This window comes from Schistocerca cancellata, chromosome 8 (genome assembly GCF_023864275.1).
Source record: "Schistocerca cancellata isolate TAMUIC-IGC-003103 chromosome 8, iqSchCanc2.1, whole genome shotgun sequence".
NCBI lineage: Eukaryota > Metazoa > Arthropoda > Insecta > Orthoptera > Acrididae > Schistocerca > Schistocerca cancellata.
In genome coordinates this window covers 362,311,417-362,326,986 of record NC_064633.1, presented here as the reverse complement: position 1 = coordinate 362,326,986, position 15,570 = coordinate 362,311,417, and the positions used below count along the sequence as shown (strand labels likewise).

Here is a 15,570-nt window from a genome sequence, read left to right as displayed (position 1 = left end):
GCACGACTCACTGTCAGACCCATGCGTTTACGACCTGGAATCGTACATTCATTTTGTACATTCCCGTACAGGTCAGACGCTGTACTTGAAAGTCGTCTGCCCGGTATCGGCAGAGAAATACTGCAGTGCCTATGTTACTGTGATTACAATGCCAACTTCCTGCACTGCAGTATCGTATTTCTCTGCCGATACCGGGCAAGACACTTTTAAGTAGAACGTCTGACCCGTAAGGGAATATACATAATGGATGTACGAGTTCAGGTCGTAAACGCATGGTTGATAACATATAAAAGTTTGGGTCTCGCCGTGCACGGATAGCCAAGTGGTAAGGCGAACGCTCGCGATAAGCGGAAAATCCGTGTTCGAGTCCCGGGTATCTACATCTACATCTACATGGATACTCTGCAAATCACATTTAAGCGCCTGGCAGAGGGTTCATCGAACCACCTTCACAACTCTTTATTATTCCAATCTCGTATAGCGCGCGGAAAGAATGAAAACGTGTATCTTTCCGTACGAGCTCTGATTTCCCGTATTTTATCTTTGTGATCGTTCCTCCCTATGTAAGTCGGTGTCAACAAAATATTTTCGCATTCGGAGAAAAAAGTTGGTGATTTTCATTGTCGTCATTCCATTCTACAGAAGACGGTTGTCCTCATTCCCAATTGCGAATACTTTAGTGTATTTCAGTGGACAATGTTCAAGAGTACTCTACGATACACTTTAGACAGGTATGCGCCGAAGAAAGTTGCGACGGAAAATGCGGCGCCGTGGTTCGACAGTCCTGCTTGACAGGAAATTTAAACGTAGCCAGAGTTTCACAGAAAAACAAAAACTGAACTAAAGCAAAATTAGGGCAAGGACATCCGTGCGTAAAGCTTTCAACTAATTCGAAAGTAAAAATTCTGTCGACCGACTTGAGAGAAAGCGCTAAGTTTTGGACTTACTTTATGTCAGTAAACAGGTCAGTCATCTGTCCAAACACTGTGTGCGTAATAGCATCGAAACGAAGGGTGTGGCCTGAGTGGCCGAGCGTTCTAGGTGCTACAGTCTGGAGAAGCGCTACCGCTACGGTCGCAGGTTCGAACCCTGCCTCGGGCATGGATGTGTGTGATGTCCTTAGGTTAGTTAGGTTTAAGTAGTTCTAAGTTATAGGGGACTAATGACCTCAGCAGTTAAGTCCCATAGTGCTCAGAGCCATTTGAACAAAGGGTGTTCACACCCGGGGGCAAAGGAGGGCCGCGACTACTCCTCCTCACCCCCCCCCCCCTCCCGCCCTTCCCCAGCTCTTAAGGAAAGGAAACGTATACTGTACTCTGCTGTTTTTCTTTCAAGAAAATGATTTAAAAGGCATTGTTACATAGATTTTTAACCGGGTCGGAACTGGAACTTTTTTATGGCTACTTGGAAGTCGCCATTCGTCTCCCATAATAGTAAAAGTAGTCCATACCCCCAGGTATGTCCACCCACCCCACTCCCACCTACAAACTATCGTATGGGCGCCCTTGATAGAAACGGAGGGAGGGTGACACAGAGGACGCCGAATAGTCAAACATCTTTATTCAAAACTGTTTCACTGAGTAAGATCACACTGCAATTCCTCCTTTAAATTGTCGCAAGAGGTTCAATATGATAGGTATTGGAATAAGTCAGCACGGAATAGTAAAGCAACTGAAGTCGCTCTACAGAGGAAAGGCCGCCGGACCTGATGGGAAACCAATAGGATTCACTCTCTTCTAGCAACAGTGTGCTGTAGGTCGCTGGAGGAGCGAAGCGTTCCTAAAAGGCGCCAGACATTCCCGTTTACAAGAAGGGTCATCGAACAGACACACAAAACTATAGGACTATATCTCTGACGTCGGTCGGTTGTAAAAGTGTGGAACATGTTTCATGCTCGATTTTATGACATTGTTGGAGACCCAAAACCTCCTCTGTAGGAATAATCAACCTAGGCTCCGAAAACACAGAACCTGTGAAACCCAGCTCACTCTATTCGTCGACGAGACCCAGAAAGGAGCGTAACAGATATTGACACTCAATTCGATGCAGTGTTCCTTGACGTGCGTGGGCGTTCCGTACAGTTCCGCACTGCCACCTAATGAACAAAATTCGAGCTTACGGAATATCAGACGGGTTGTGTGACTGGAGTCAAGTCTCTTCAAACAGAACATGTCGTTCTCGATGGGCAGATTTCTTCAGACGTAAAATTAACCTCTGGCGTACCCCAAGGCAGTGTCGTACGACCACTACTTTTCACAGTGTAACACAAATAACGTAATGTAATATAAATGAACTAGTAGACAACATCGGAAGTTCCATAAGGTTTTTCGCGGATGATGCTGTTGTCCACAGTGAAGTCCAGACGTAGCGAAATGCAAGAAGACCTGCCGAGGTTCAACGTTTGGAGCAGGGAGTGGCAATTGAACCTGAACATAAGAAATGTAAGGTACTCAAAGATCCATTGCTGAATGATTACACGATTGCAGAACAATCACATCCACAAAATACACTGACGGAAAAAAAAATTGCAACACCAAGAAGGAGCTGTGCGACACAAACGAAAGTTGGTAGGCGTGTTTCTACATATGGGGATGCAAATCAGTTTTGCTTTAAATAGAGGCTTTAACGGTCGTGAGCATATTGGCCTTTGAGATAGGATGTGGCGCAATGACACAACAAATTGTTACAAATCGGCTACTTCAAGGACAGCCCCGAGCCAGACGCCCTGTTGCGTGCACTCCACTGACCCCAAACCACCGCCATTTGCGACTTCAGTGGTGTCAAGCGAGAGCTCATTGGTGGGCAGAGAGGAGGTCTGTTGTGTTTTCTAATGAAAGCTGCATCTGTCCTGCTCCAGTGATGGCCATGTATTGGTTAGGAGACCAGTTCACGGCCTTCAACGAGCCGGTCTGTGTGCTAGACACACTGGACCTACACATAGAGTTATGGTCTGGTGTATGTTTATGACAGCAGGAGCACTCTCTTGGTTATCCCCCGCAAATTGACTGCAAATTTGTAAGTCAGTATAGTGATTTGACATGTTGTGATGCCATTCCCGAACAACGTTCCAAGAGATGTTTTCCAGCTAGATAACGCTCGCGCACATACCGCTGTTGTAACCCAGCATATTCTACAGCGTTTCGACATGTTCCCTTGGCCTAATCGAGCACCAGATCTGTCTCCAATCGAGAACAGATGAGACATAATCAGACGACAACTCCAGCGTATCCACAACAGCATTAACCGTCCTTGCATTGACCGAACAAGTGCAACAGACACGGAACTCCATCCAATAAACTGACATCCGGCACCTGCACAACATAATGCGTGTACGTTTGCATTCTTGCGTTCAACGTTCTGGCAGTTACACCGGTTATTGATGTACCACGTTTTCACATTTGCAGTGGATTGCCTCGCACTTACATTAAGCTACGTTTGTGTAATATTAATCACTTAAATATGTTACCTAGACAAATGTGTTCTCGAAAATTCATTACTGTACCTTAATTATTGTTTGGCGTTGCGATTTTTTCCGTCACTGTATCCATGAGTACGCGTACAGAGCGATATGAAGTAGAACGAACACACACAACTTATCACCGTTGAAGCAGATGCCACACTCAGATTCCCTGGAAGAACCCTCAGGAAATACAACCCACCCACAAAACGGGTAGCTTACAAAACCTCCGTTCAACCAATACTTGAATATCGCTCGTCAGTCTCGGATCCGTATCAGATAGTACCGACAGTGACAATAGAAAAAATTCAAAGAACAACAACTCGTTTCGTTACAGGTTCATTTAGGAAGCGCGAAAGCGTCACTGAGGTGCCCAGCTATCTCCAGTGGCAGACGCTGCAAGAGAGGCGCTTTGCATCACGATGCATTTATTGTTTGAGTTCTGAGAGCATACATTCCTAGAAGAGTCAACCCAGGGTTAATGGCTATCTTTCTTCCCTCGAACCATTCCATAGCGGTATAGGAAAAGCTGGAAGAGACAGTGGTATGCAAAGTATCCTCTGCTGAACACCGTAAGATGCCAAGCGGAGTATAGATGTAGATGTAGATGTCGATATTATTAGACAACTCAATGTATATTAGTGCTTGACAATTCCATTATTTGTGATGGGCGTTCAATAATTAAAATGCAACACTTTTTTTGTCCAGTTTGGTTCAAAACATGCAGAATTTGCTGTGAGACATCGTAGAATATTCCTGCTGCAGCCCTTATAGTTTGATGAAGTTCCGATAGGTGACGCCGCAATACGTAGCCTTCAAAATGGCGTCTGTAACAGAGGTGTGTTCCAAACAGAGAGTTGTCATTGAGTTTCTTTCGGCGGAAAACCAGAGAATCGCAGTTACTCATATGCAGTTGCAGAATGTCTACGGAGACCTGATAGTTAACAAAAGCACGGTGAGTCGTTGGGCGAGGGATCTGTTGTTATCACAGCAAGGTCGTGCAAACCTGTCGGTTCTCCCACGTGCACGTCGGCTGTGACTCCAGCAGTGTTGCAATGCGCGTATACTCTAATTCGAGGTGATAGGTGGATCACATGTCGCTGCTCAACTGGATGCCTTTGTCAGCCTGCACACCTGAGAGGAGCTCACAAAATTTCATTGGACTGTTCTACCTCATTCACCCTACAGACTGGATCTCGCATCGTCCAGCTTCCATCTTTTTGGTCCAATGAAGGATGCACTCCGTGGGAAACAGTACGCGGATGATAGGGAGGTAACTGATGGAGCAAGCCGATGGCTTCGACGTTGCCCAGTACTGGTTCCATGCAGGCATACAGGCCCCTCTAGTAAGGTGGAGTAAGGCCGTCGCATTGAACGGAGCTTATGTTGAAAAATAGTGGTTTTTAGCCAGTAGAATGCGGAATAGTATGGTGTGTTGGAATCCTGATAAAACTAACCTGCTTTTGCAAAAAGAAAATGTGTTGCATTACTTATTGAACGCCACTTGTCAGACCCCTCCTTTCAAACCAAATTACTGACTATGAAACTTATCACTTAGCTCTGATCAAATTGATAATTTTCTACGAACAGTAACACGATGGTGTTCGAGGTGATGGTTTTCAAGTTTCTATTGGGTTGGCATCGTCTGTCTATTAATAAAACAACTGTGCTATTGCTGATACAAGCACCATTTTATTTTTCTTGCTATAGATATTATTATATCTATTATTTTTGTGAAAAGGTGGATATCACCAATCTTGCGATTTCATTAACTGCGTCACCCAGTCCAGATTTCTATTTTGAGTCTTCCTGTGTTGTTCAAGACATTACATTGTCATATTTTTGTGTGTGTTTGGATGGAGCTGTATTGGCGCAAGTACTGGCTGGCGTTCCACCGGACGGTTGTGGCCAACCGTACGACTCCCTCCGTTCGACGTTGCGGTTCTGCTGTCTTCAGGCTCTGCTGAAGGTCTGATGCTGGTGAACTGTTGCAGTTGTCATGAGTTTGATTTAAGAGCTTGCTGCCTGCATCGAGACATAGGTTTTTAGGGTTCCATACCTAAATCGATAGAAACAAAAGCTTTACAGTATCGCTTTGTCGTCCGTCTTTCCGTCCATCTGTCCGACTGTTAAAAACCCTTTCTCTCAGAATTGTCTAGATGTACGAATCCTATTCACCACATGTGACGCAACTGGCTGCCCTGTGGCAGTACCTGTCGCAAAGTCGAGGCACTGTGAAGCTGCTTCCTGTTCATAGTTTTCCAGTATGTACAGTAGGTACTGTTCGCTTTACAATTTCTCTGATTTTTCACATCTGGGTAGCAAATCCCTGGAGATCACAACGGGTATCAAGTCTCCAGTCTTAGAGTCTGTATTTTTGTACTGATGAATGTCAGTTACCTGATATACTCTGTTTTTTAGTTAGTTCCAACATAGCTACCCTTTTCTATTGTGCGCAGTGGTCCATCGATGGTTTCTTTGAGCATTTTGTGCAGATGTGTGAAGTTCATCGTATGGTATGGAACCAATGACGGATTGGTTGGCCTGTTCTCTTGCATCACTGCTGTGTTTGGTATTGTGTGGGTTCAAGAGCACCCATATGCTACTTTGTAGGGGGTGGGGGGTGTAGACTGGGGATATGGAATATTTTTATTGTAATGCTTTGGAAGATGAATGACGACTTGTAAGCAGCCATAAAAATTGATGAAGTTTTCTCGGGTCTCCAGCGTTGATATTTCGCGATGCTTCGGGAAGTGTCATACTACCCATCTTCGCCGAAACATCGTGAGATATCAACGCTACCACCCGGCTGGAGACCCGAGAAACCTTCATCAATACTTTACGCCGGGAAAGCCTACAGTCAGCCATAAAAGTGTGCCAGTTCTGATCATATTAAAAACCAGGAAAATACTGTCTTTTAAATAATTTTCTTGAAAGGAAAAAACCTGACTACACTATTTTTTCCTTTCGCTAGGAGCTGGGGGGAGGGGGGTCTTTGCCCCCCGGGTATGGGCGCCCTGCTTGGGATTCTGTTCACTTTTCCATTTCACATCTTGTAGAAAGGCTTAGAAAACAGCTTGATCTGGGAACATCGTAGGTTGGGTGTTATTGGTGCTTTCTGTGGGCATGAGATTCTTCTCTGGAATTCAAGAACTGTAAAAGATGTTTAAGTGTTGTCTGGTTTGTGCTTAGTTGAGGTAGTTGATTGGTTAAATGCTTCCATTTTGTTTCCACTTGAATCTCATCCGTCACTTCAGGCAATGACTAGTTGACACCCACTCATCTTCGGAATAGTTGTTGCTTCCACCTTAGCTTGTGGACTCCATCTCTAGATGACCGAATCACTCTGTTTTTGTATAGATACATATCAGTAACCCCCCAATCTTTAAAGAATCCAACTGCCATGCACAAAACAGCTTCAAACTTCTGATTACATTACAAACGATAAAATATATTAAACATTTGATGTTATTCATGTAAGCAAGAAAAAGTTTAGAAAGTGTTTGAAATTGTGTTTGAAGTTGTTGGGTGTGGCTTAGTGCTCTTATTATAAACCGTTGGATTAATACTGTCTGGATAATTTGCTCTTCATTTTGAGCAAAAGCTAGTTTCTCATGCATCTCAATATTTGTGATGTTCTACTCCCTGATCTATGTGTCATACAATGATATAATTCTGCAGATACATTCAGTGTTACATTCAGCTCCCATCTGTGAAATGTGTTGCAAATAGAGTTAGTAGTTCAGAAATAGTACTTTAAAATGTGGTGCCTGACACTGAAGTTTTACTACAAGAACAGCGAAAATGTAATAAGCGCTAACTTTTTCTTTTACTCATTTTGTGTGTGCATGTGCGTGTGGGGGGGGGGGGGAATTGAGTGACAGAGAGTTCTTAAAGGTTTGAAATTGTATTTAAAGTTTGTCAGAAGTCACACTCATTCTCAAATACTGGACGAATATAGTCATAATTTACGAGTAGTATGTTAAGTGCCTCAGGGCATCTTCTAATCAGAATGCTTGTCTTACTGTGTTAAGCCTTCAGTATAAGATTATACTTCTTAATATTTAGATTATTACAGCATTTTAAATTCTTAAATCCAGACAATAATATTGTGAAATTCTGAAAATCTAAGTTTTATTGCTCCTGTAACTGGGATGTGAACCATGAAACTTGCACTGGGTTAATCAGTAATATAGATTCTTCATTGCTGATGGTTAGGTTAGGTTAGGTTAAATGTCAGATGCTGACTTTGTTTGGACTATCATTCGTTTTGCTGATTTTTGATGCATCTGCATTGCATCTGCCACAGGGACTTGTCTCTTACTTGTGGAGAAGAGGGCATACTGCTGCCATATCCACAAATTCATATTAAACATTTTAAATATTTTATAGTAATAACACAATTTTATCATAATTGTATTAAAATATTTTGTACATTTTACTGTTATTATAATATTATTATTAAAACCTATGAATATGTAGGACATAAAAAAACTGGGAGTTACAGCAAGTTACTGGGGGGCGGGGGATTGGGGAGTGGGAGTGCTTAGTCAGTTTAATACTTATTAGCTTTCACTGCTTCGTACCACCACAAGTGTTTGAAGCTTACTGAGTTTGGTGGGGACTCACTACGCCCTCCACTCTGTGTGCCAGAAGCATCAATACTTCCCTACATCATGTTACAAGACCTCATTCAAAGCATAATGGTATTTTACACTCAGGGGAGTATAATCTTATACAGAATTTTGGTAACCAGTTAGATAACATACAGTTTCATAACAACTTTCAGAACATTTCCTTTACAGCATACAAACTGTAACTATAAATATAATTTGATAGAAGTAAACAATTATGTGAGCTCGATGTTTACATAGAATAAGTTGTTGTTGCTGTTGTTGTAGACTTCAGTTCGGCAATAGTTTGATGCAGCACTCCATGCTAATTCATCCTGTGCAAGCCTCTTCATCTCTGCATAACTGCAGCAACACACATCTGTTTGAGACTGCATATTGTATTCAAGCCTTGGTCTCCCTCTACAATTTTTGCTCTCCCTGAAGCCCCCCCCCCCCCCCCCCCCCCCCCTACACACACGCACACACACACACACACACTTCATTCCATTACCAAACTGAAAATTTTTTTATGACTCAGAATGTTTCCTATCAACCGATCCCTTCTTTTAAATGAGTTGTGCCATAATTTTTTCCCCTAATTTTTTAGTACCTCCTCAAGTATTACTTGGTCTCCCAACAAATGGTTAGCATTCTTCTATAGCACCAAAATTCAAAAGTTTCCATTCTCTTCTCCTGTGAGTTCCTTACTGTCTACATTTCACTTTCATACAAAGCTACACTCTAGATAAATATACTCAAAAAAGACCTCCTAACACTTACGCTGATATTATATGCTAACAAATACATCTTATTGAGAAAGGCTTTTGCTATAGCTGTTGTGTACATAGTTCTGCGTAGTCAGCACGTACACAACTTTCCCACTAGAGCGCGCCCCGCTAAGCACAACAGTGCAGGCGCAGCGCTCGTCCGTCTCCGCACTACGAGATGGCGCTGTCTTAGAGACGGACCAAATTCTGCTTCCGCCGATCCACATATTAATATGTAACGCAGCCAATGAGATTGCTGCTAACGTAGAACCTTTTTTCCTCATGGATCACACTCGTGCAGTGATACCTGAATGCACGAGGTATTATAACGAGTGTACAGACCTCCGATTAGTCAGACTGCATCAGTCTGCATTAGTCTGTAGCAGTCTATAGTCAAGTTTCAGTCTGCACCTAATAAGATTATCATATTCCTGTACGTAACCATGAAGAGAAATGTATAGACACTTTGTCAAGTATCAGAGATGTGAGAATAAGATTAACGTACCAAGACCAAAGGAACTTCAGATTGTCAATTGTAAACAGCATCCAGAATCAAGTTATGTAACGTCTATGATTTTTATTATTTTAATAAATGTGTGTGAAAATTAATAAAGTTCTGTTTAAAGTTGGTCACTGTCAATCTGCTACTCTAAGCATGCAAGTGGCATTTCTATCATCTGACCTAATGGCAGAAGATAAACATGCCACGATAAGACCACGAGACATATTGCTGACACTCGCCTACTTCGTTAGAGCAACAAGTCAAATAATCTGATGGTGTGTGTACCAAAGGTCTTACAGTATGCACATCACAATAGCCAATTTGTTTCTTATATCCTGTCTACTTCTGCCATTAACTATTTTACTCCCAAATAGAAAATCTCTTATATTAACCCACGGTTAAGGGCGACTTTGCTGAAACCTAATCCTTTTCCTAGACCTCTCCAGTCCTCTTCCATCATCCCTCTTCCTTCTCCTTCAACCCTGCTGGCTGAAGAAGGAGCCATGGGCTCTGAAAGCAAGCCTAATTGTAACTTTCTTTTACGTGTATGTTTTGCTGCTGCTAGATTTTTTAATTTATTCAATTAAACTATTTTGTCAAAAATTGATTATTTTCGTTGTTATTTGGCCCATGTGGCCATCATTCCTTCTTATGTATTCCTTCTTATGTAACCCTCTTATCAGTCTTTGACATCGTCTGTCTTGTTCAAACTGTCATCTGTTTTCTACCTTATGTGCTAATCCGTTCGTTTATCTGTATCACCATATTAACCAACACTTTGCACTTACATCTTTTCTAGTATGTAGATGGGTCCATTTTTATTAACATATAACAATTCTGTTGTTGTTTACAAATTCCCATAGCTATTTTCTTTCCCACCCTCCACTTATATTGTTTATGCATAATTCTTTCACATTTTATTCATTTTTTTTTCCAAACCGCTCTCATTGGCTTCTACTGCTGTCTCCTACATCACTAATTGCCAAGCTAAGCAGTTTACATTTTCTCCTATGACTTCCTCTTTCTGTTTACTCAGTTTTTAAAATTTTGTCTGCTTTAATGACTTTCCCAATCTATTTTTTTTCCCTGCCATTTTTTCGTATCATATAGATCGCCCACTCATTACTTCTTATTAACCATTGTGTATTCTCATGATTTTCGTATGAATTTTTCTGATTTTTCCAAATTTTTCCTTGCTTTTCTACCAGTTTTCTATCTTTTAGCCACTCTCTACTTATTTTTTGCCACTCCCATGATTTATAACTCTCCAAACTGTCCTCTCTTGCCATGATGAATCCCATTTCATATTACATCCATTCTTTTTGAAAACATGCTTTTGCACTATCAAAACTAAGGTCCCACAGTCTGTTTCTTGAAACCTGCTTGTCCCATAAGACTTCCTCCAAAAGGACTAACACTGAAAATCCCTGTTTCTGGAAGTAATCCTACTTTACACTGGGCTCTTTTACAGTTTCAAATGCAGCAACATCTTGCTCTAACCCAGATAATCTGTACCTACATGTCTCATCAGCTAATTTCTACATCTACATCTACATCCATACTCCACAAGCAACCTGACGTTGTGTGGCGGAGGGTACCTTGAGTACCTCTATCGGTTCTCCCTTCTATTCCAGTCTCGTATTGTTCATAGAAAGAAGGATTGTCGGTATGCCTCTGTGTGGGCTCTAATCACTCTGATTTTATCCTCATGGTCTCTTCGCGAGATATACGTAGGAGGGAGCAATATACTGCTTGACTCCTCGGTGAAGGTATGTTCTCGAAACTTCAACAAAAGCCCGTACCGAGCTACTGAGTGTCTCTCCTGCAGGATCTTCCACTGGAGTTTATCTACCATCTCCGTAACACTTTCGCTATTACTAAATGATCCTGTAACGAAGCGCGCTGCTCTCCGTTGGATCTTCTCTATCACTTGTATCAACCCTATCTGGTACGTATCTCCATTGAGAATGACATGCTGCGTTCTGTTGTGTAGGAACTCTTCAATCCAATCACACAATTGGTCTGATAGTCCATATGCTCTTACTTTGTTCATTAAACGACTGTGGGGAACTGTATCAAATGCCTCGAGGAAGTCAAGAAACATGGCATCTACCTGGGAACCTGTGTCTATGGCCCTCTGAGTCTTGTGGACAAATAGCACGAGCTGGTTTTCACATGATGGTCTTTTTCGAAACCCATGCTGATTCCTACAGAGTAGATTTCTAATCTCCAGAAAAGTCATTATACTCTAACATAATACGTGTTCCAAAATTCTACAACTGATAGACGTTAGAGATGTAGGTCTGTAGTTCTGCACATCTGTTCAACGTCACTTCTTGAAAACGGGGATGACCTGTGCCCTTTTCCAATCCTTTGGAACGTTACGCTGTTCTAGAGACCTACGGTACACCGCTGCAAGAAGGGGGGCAAGTTCCTTCGCATACTCTGTGTAAAATCGAACTGCTATCCCATCAGGTATAGCGGCCTTTCCTCTTTTGAGCGATTTTAATTGTTTCTCTATACCTCTGTCGTCTATTTCGATATCAACCATTTTGTCATCTGTGCGACAATCTAGAAAAGGAACTACAGTGCAGTCTTCCTCTGTGTAACAGCTTTGGAAAAAGACATTTAGTATTTTGGCCTTTAGTCTGCCATCCTCTGTTTCAGTACCATTTTGGTCCCGTAGTGTCTGGACATTTTGTTTTGATCCACCTACCGCTTTGACATAAGACCAAAATTTCTTAGGATTTTCTGCCAAGTCAGTACATAGAACCTTACTTTCGAATTCATTGAACGCTTCTCACATAGCCCTCCTCACACAACATTTCACTTCATGTAGTTTTTGTTTGTCTGCAAGGCTTTGGCTACGTTTATGTTTGCTGTGAAGTTCCCTTTGCTTCTGCAGCAGTTTTCTAACTCGGTTGTTGTACCAAGGTGGCTCTTTTCCATCTCTTATGATCTTGCTAGGCACATACTCATCTAACGCATATTGTACTGTGGTTTTGAACTTTGTCCACTGATCCTCAACACTATCTGTACTTGAGACAAAACTTTTGTGTTGAGCCATCAGGTGCTCTGAAATCTGCTTTTTGTAGCTTTTGCTAAACAGAAAAATCTTCCTACCTTTTTTAATATTTCTATTTATGGCTGAAATCATCGATGCAGTAACCGCTTTATGATTGCTGATTCCCTATTTCCACTCCACCAGACTTCTCTCCTTCTACAAAATCATATCTGCCCCTCATATTTCCTTGGATGGTATCATCCGTCAAGCCAACTTCAAACTGCAGCAACATGCCAAGATTCACCTCAAAAAACTATCTCACCTTCTCCTAAACTACCTGAACAGTAATGTTTCCCTTCATGTCCCTCTGCAGCTTTCTAAACAGCCACACCATCATCCACCACTCCTCTCCTACAAACCGAGCATGGCCAATCTCCTTAACATCCCACAGCCTTCACCACTGCCTCCCAGACCAAGAATAAGCCATAATCACCAGAACCAGTCACAACAGTACAGTGTCCTCAACCTCTTGTCTAAAGCACTCTCCCCTCCTGATTTATCTGTATTTTCTAAGGATCTCACTTTCATCCCTAAACCTGCATTTGATCATGTTTTCCTTCACACATAATGTCAACTGGAAACATCACTTTGCAACCTAACTCCAAAACATTTCCAACACCAAATTTGACATTCAGCCCTGCCTTGAACAGTTCCTGCAATCCATAGTGCAAAGACTTCCCTCCTGAATCAAAGATACCAACAATTTCCTAGACTGTATGAAGTCTGTGCCTGTCTCACTACCACCACACACCTTGCTTGTCAGCATTGATGCCATCTCCCTCTATGCCAGCATCCCCCACATACATGGTCTGTCTGCTGCTAAACATTTCCTTAGTCAATGCCCTCCTGATTACAAACCTATGATATCCTTCCTGCCAACAACTACTTCACCTTTGAGGGGTAGACATAGAGACAGATCAGGGGTATGGCCATGGGAACCAGGACGGGTTCGTCCTACGCCAACCTTTCAATGGATCGCTTGGAGGGGGCTTTTCTGGGATCCATAAGTCATCAGCCCCTGGTTTGGTTTAGATACATTGATGACATCTTTACCATGTGGACTCACGGTGAGGCTGACCCGTTAAAATTCCTGGAATCTCTGAATACCTATCCCAGTTAAATTTCTCATGGGGCCATTCCGAATCCCATGCCACTTTCCTTGATGCTGATCTTTTCCTTGCCGAAGGGCATCTACATACCTCTGTCCATATTAAATCTACTAACAAACAACAGTATTTACATTTTGACAGTTGTCATCCTTTCCATGTCATACGCTCCCTCCCATACAGCCTTGGCATTCGAGGCAAATGTATTTGTTCGGATGTGGACTCTTTACAGCAATACACCACCATTGTCACCTCAGCCTTCACTGGATGTAGTTACCCCACCAGCCTAATTCAAAAGCAGATTTCCTGAGCCATCACATTCAATTCCGGTGTTGCTAATCCCTCCAAAAAAACAACTTTGGAGCACACCACTGGTCACTCAATATTATCGTGGGCCGCCATGTATTAATCAGCAACTTCAACAAGACCATGACTTCCTAAAATCATACCCTGAAATGAGATTCATTCTGTCTGAGATTTTACCCACTGCCCCTAGAACGGCTTTCCGTCACCCTCCCAGTCTCCACAGTATTCTTGTCAGATCTGTGCTCCTTCTGCACCCATCTACCTGCCCTATGGTGCCTACCCTGTGACCGTCTCTGCTGCAAAATTTGCCCTATGCATCCTCGTGCTGCCCCCTATACCAACCCTGTAACTGGCAAAACATATTCTATGAAAGGCAGAGCCGCCTGTGAAATTACAATTCATATACCAGTTGTTACATAAACACTGTTTTATGTTTTATGCCAGCATGGCTACCACCAGATTATCAGTTAGGATGAATGTGCATAAGCAGAGGGTGTATACTGGCAACACGCAATATCCTGTTGCAGAGCATGGTCTACTACATGACAATCGTGACCTCGGAGCCTGTTTTACCACATGTACCATCTAGATTCTTTCCCCAGATGCCAATTTCTCAGAACCCCGTAGGTGGGAACTAGTGCTACAACATGTCCTTGGTTCTTGTCACCCACCTGGCCTTAATTTACCTTAATTTCTTCAGTCTCAGTATTTCTTCACAGTAACTATTCTTTTCTTCACTCCATTTTAGTTTTCTATATCTTTAATTGTCATACCCGTCTATTTTTCACTCCCCATCTCGCCTCTGTTACCTCCCACCTCTGTTAGGTACAACGCACTTAGCCTTTCACTCTTATTAACTCATGCATGATGCTTAAGTCATAATCTGTCTTGCATAATACCCTGTATTCCACCTTTATGCTCTCAGGTTTTCAAATCTTGCCCAATAGAATACCCAAACAATCAGTCTTATCTTCTTATTCCGTCCAATAAGTCTCACCTAACTCGCAGTTCTGGTTGACTTTCCTGATATCGACCTCTTTTCCTAGACCTCTTCAGTCCTTTTCCTTCGCCCCTCTTCCTTCCCCTTCAGCCCTTCTGCCTGAAGGAGGAGCCAAAGACTCCAAAAACTTGCCTAATTGTAACTTTCTTTTATGTGTGTGTTCAGCCACTGCTTGGTGAATAGATTTTTAATCTATATAATTAAATTATTTTGTCAAAAATTGATTGTTTTTGTTGTTATACTACCTATAGTTTGTCAGATTCTAATCTAAATCTCTCAACATCACCTGACTTAATTCGGATGCATTCCATTACCCTTTCTGATATCAATCTTGAATCTCTCTATCCATGCCGTGCAACTGCTCTTCCAAGTACTTTTCTATTTCTGCCAGAATAACAGTGTCCTCACCGAATCTCAGAGTTTTTATTTTTCCTCAAAGAACTTCAATTTCATCTTGGCTGCTATAATGTGGCCACGATGCTGTTAACAATAGCTTACCTGCATTCAAATTTTGTTATTCATTGTTAGACCTATCTTGCTCTACCACAATTTGATTTTCAACCTAGTCATTCCACTTTTTAAATTCTCTGGCCATCCTACACATTTAAGGGATTGAAGATTTCATGCTCCAACCCACAGAATTCCAGTTCTATTTTTGTAGTTATGACGTTCCTATGAGTAGTCCCCACCCAGAGATTCAAACGGGTGATTATCTTAACTCCAGAATATATTACCCAAGATGATACAATTATCGT

At 42.1% G+C, this 15,570-nt stretch overlaps 1 protein-coding gene across 1 annotated transcript in view; it reads left to right on the top strand.

Moving 5' to 3' along the window:
• LOC126095127 (glutathione S-transferase D7-like) overlaps nt 1-15,570 on the top strand; it is a 57,498-nt gene that overhangs the window by 31,713 nt on the left and 10,215 nt on the right. The gene's annotated exons all lie outside the window — the stretch shown is intronic.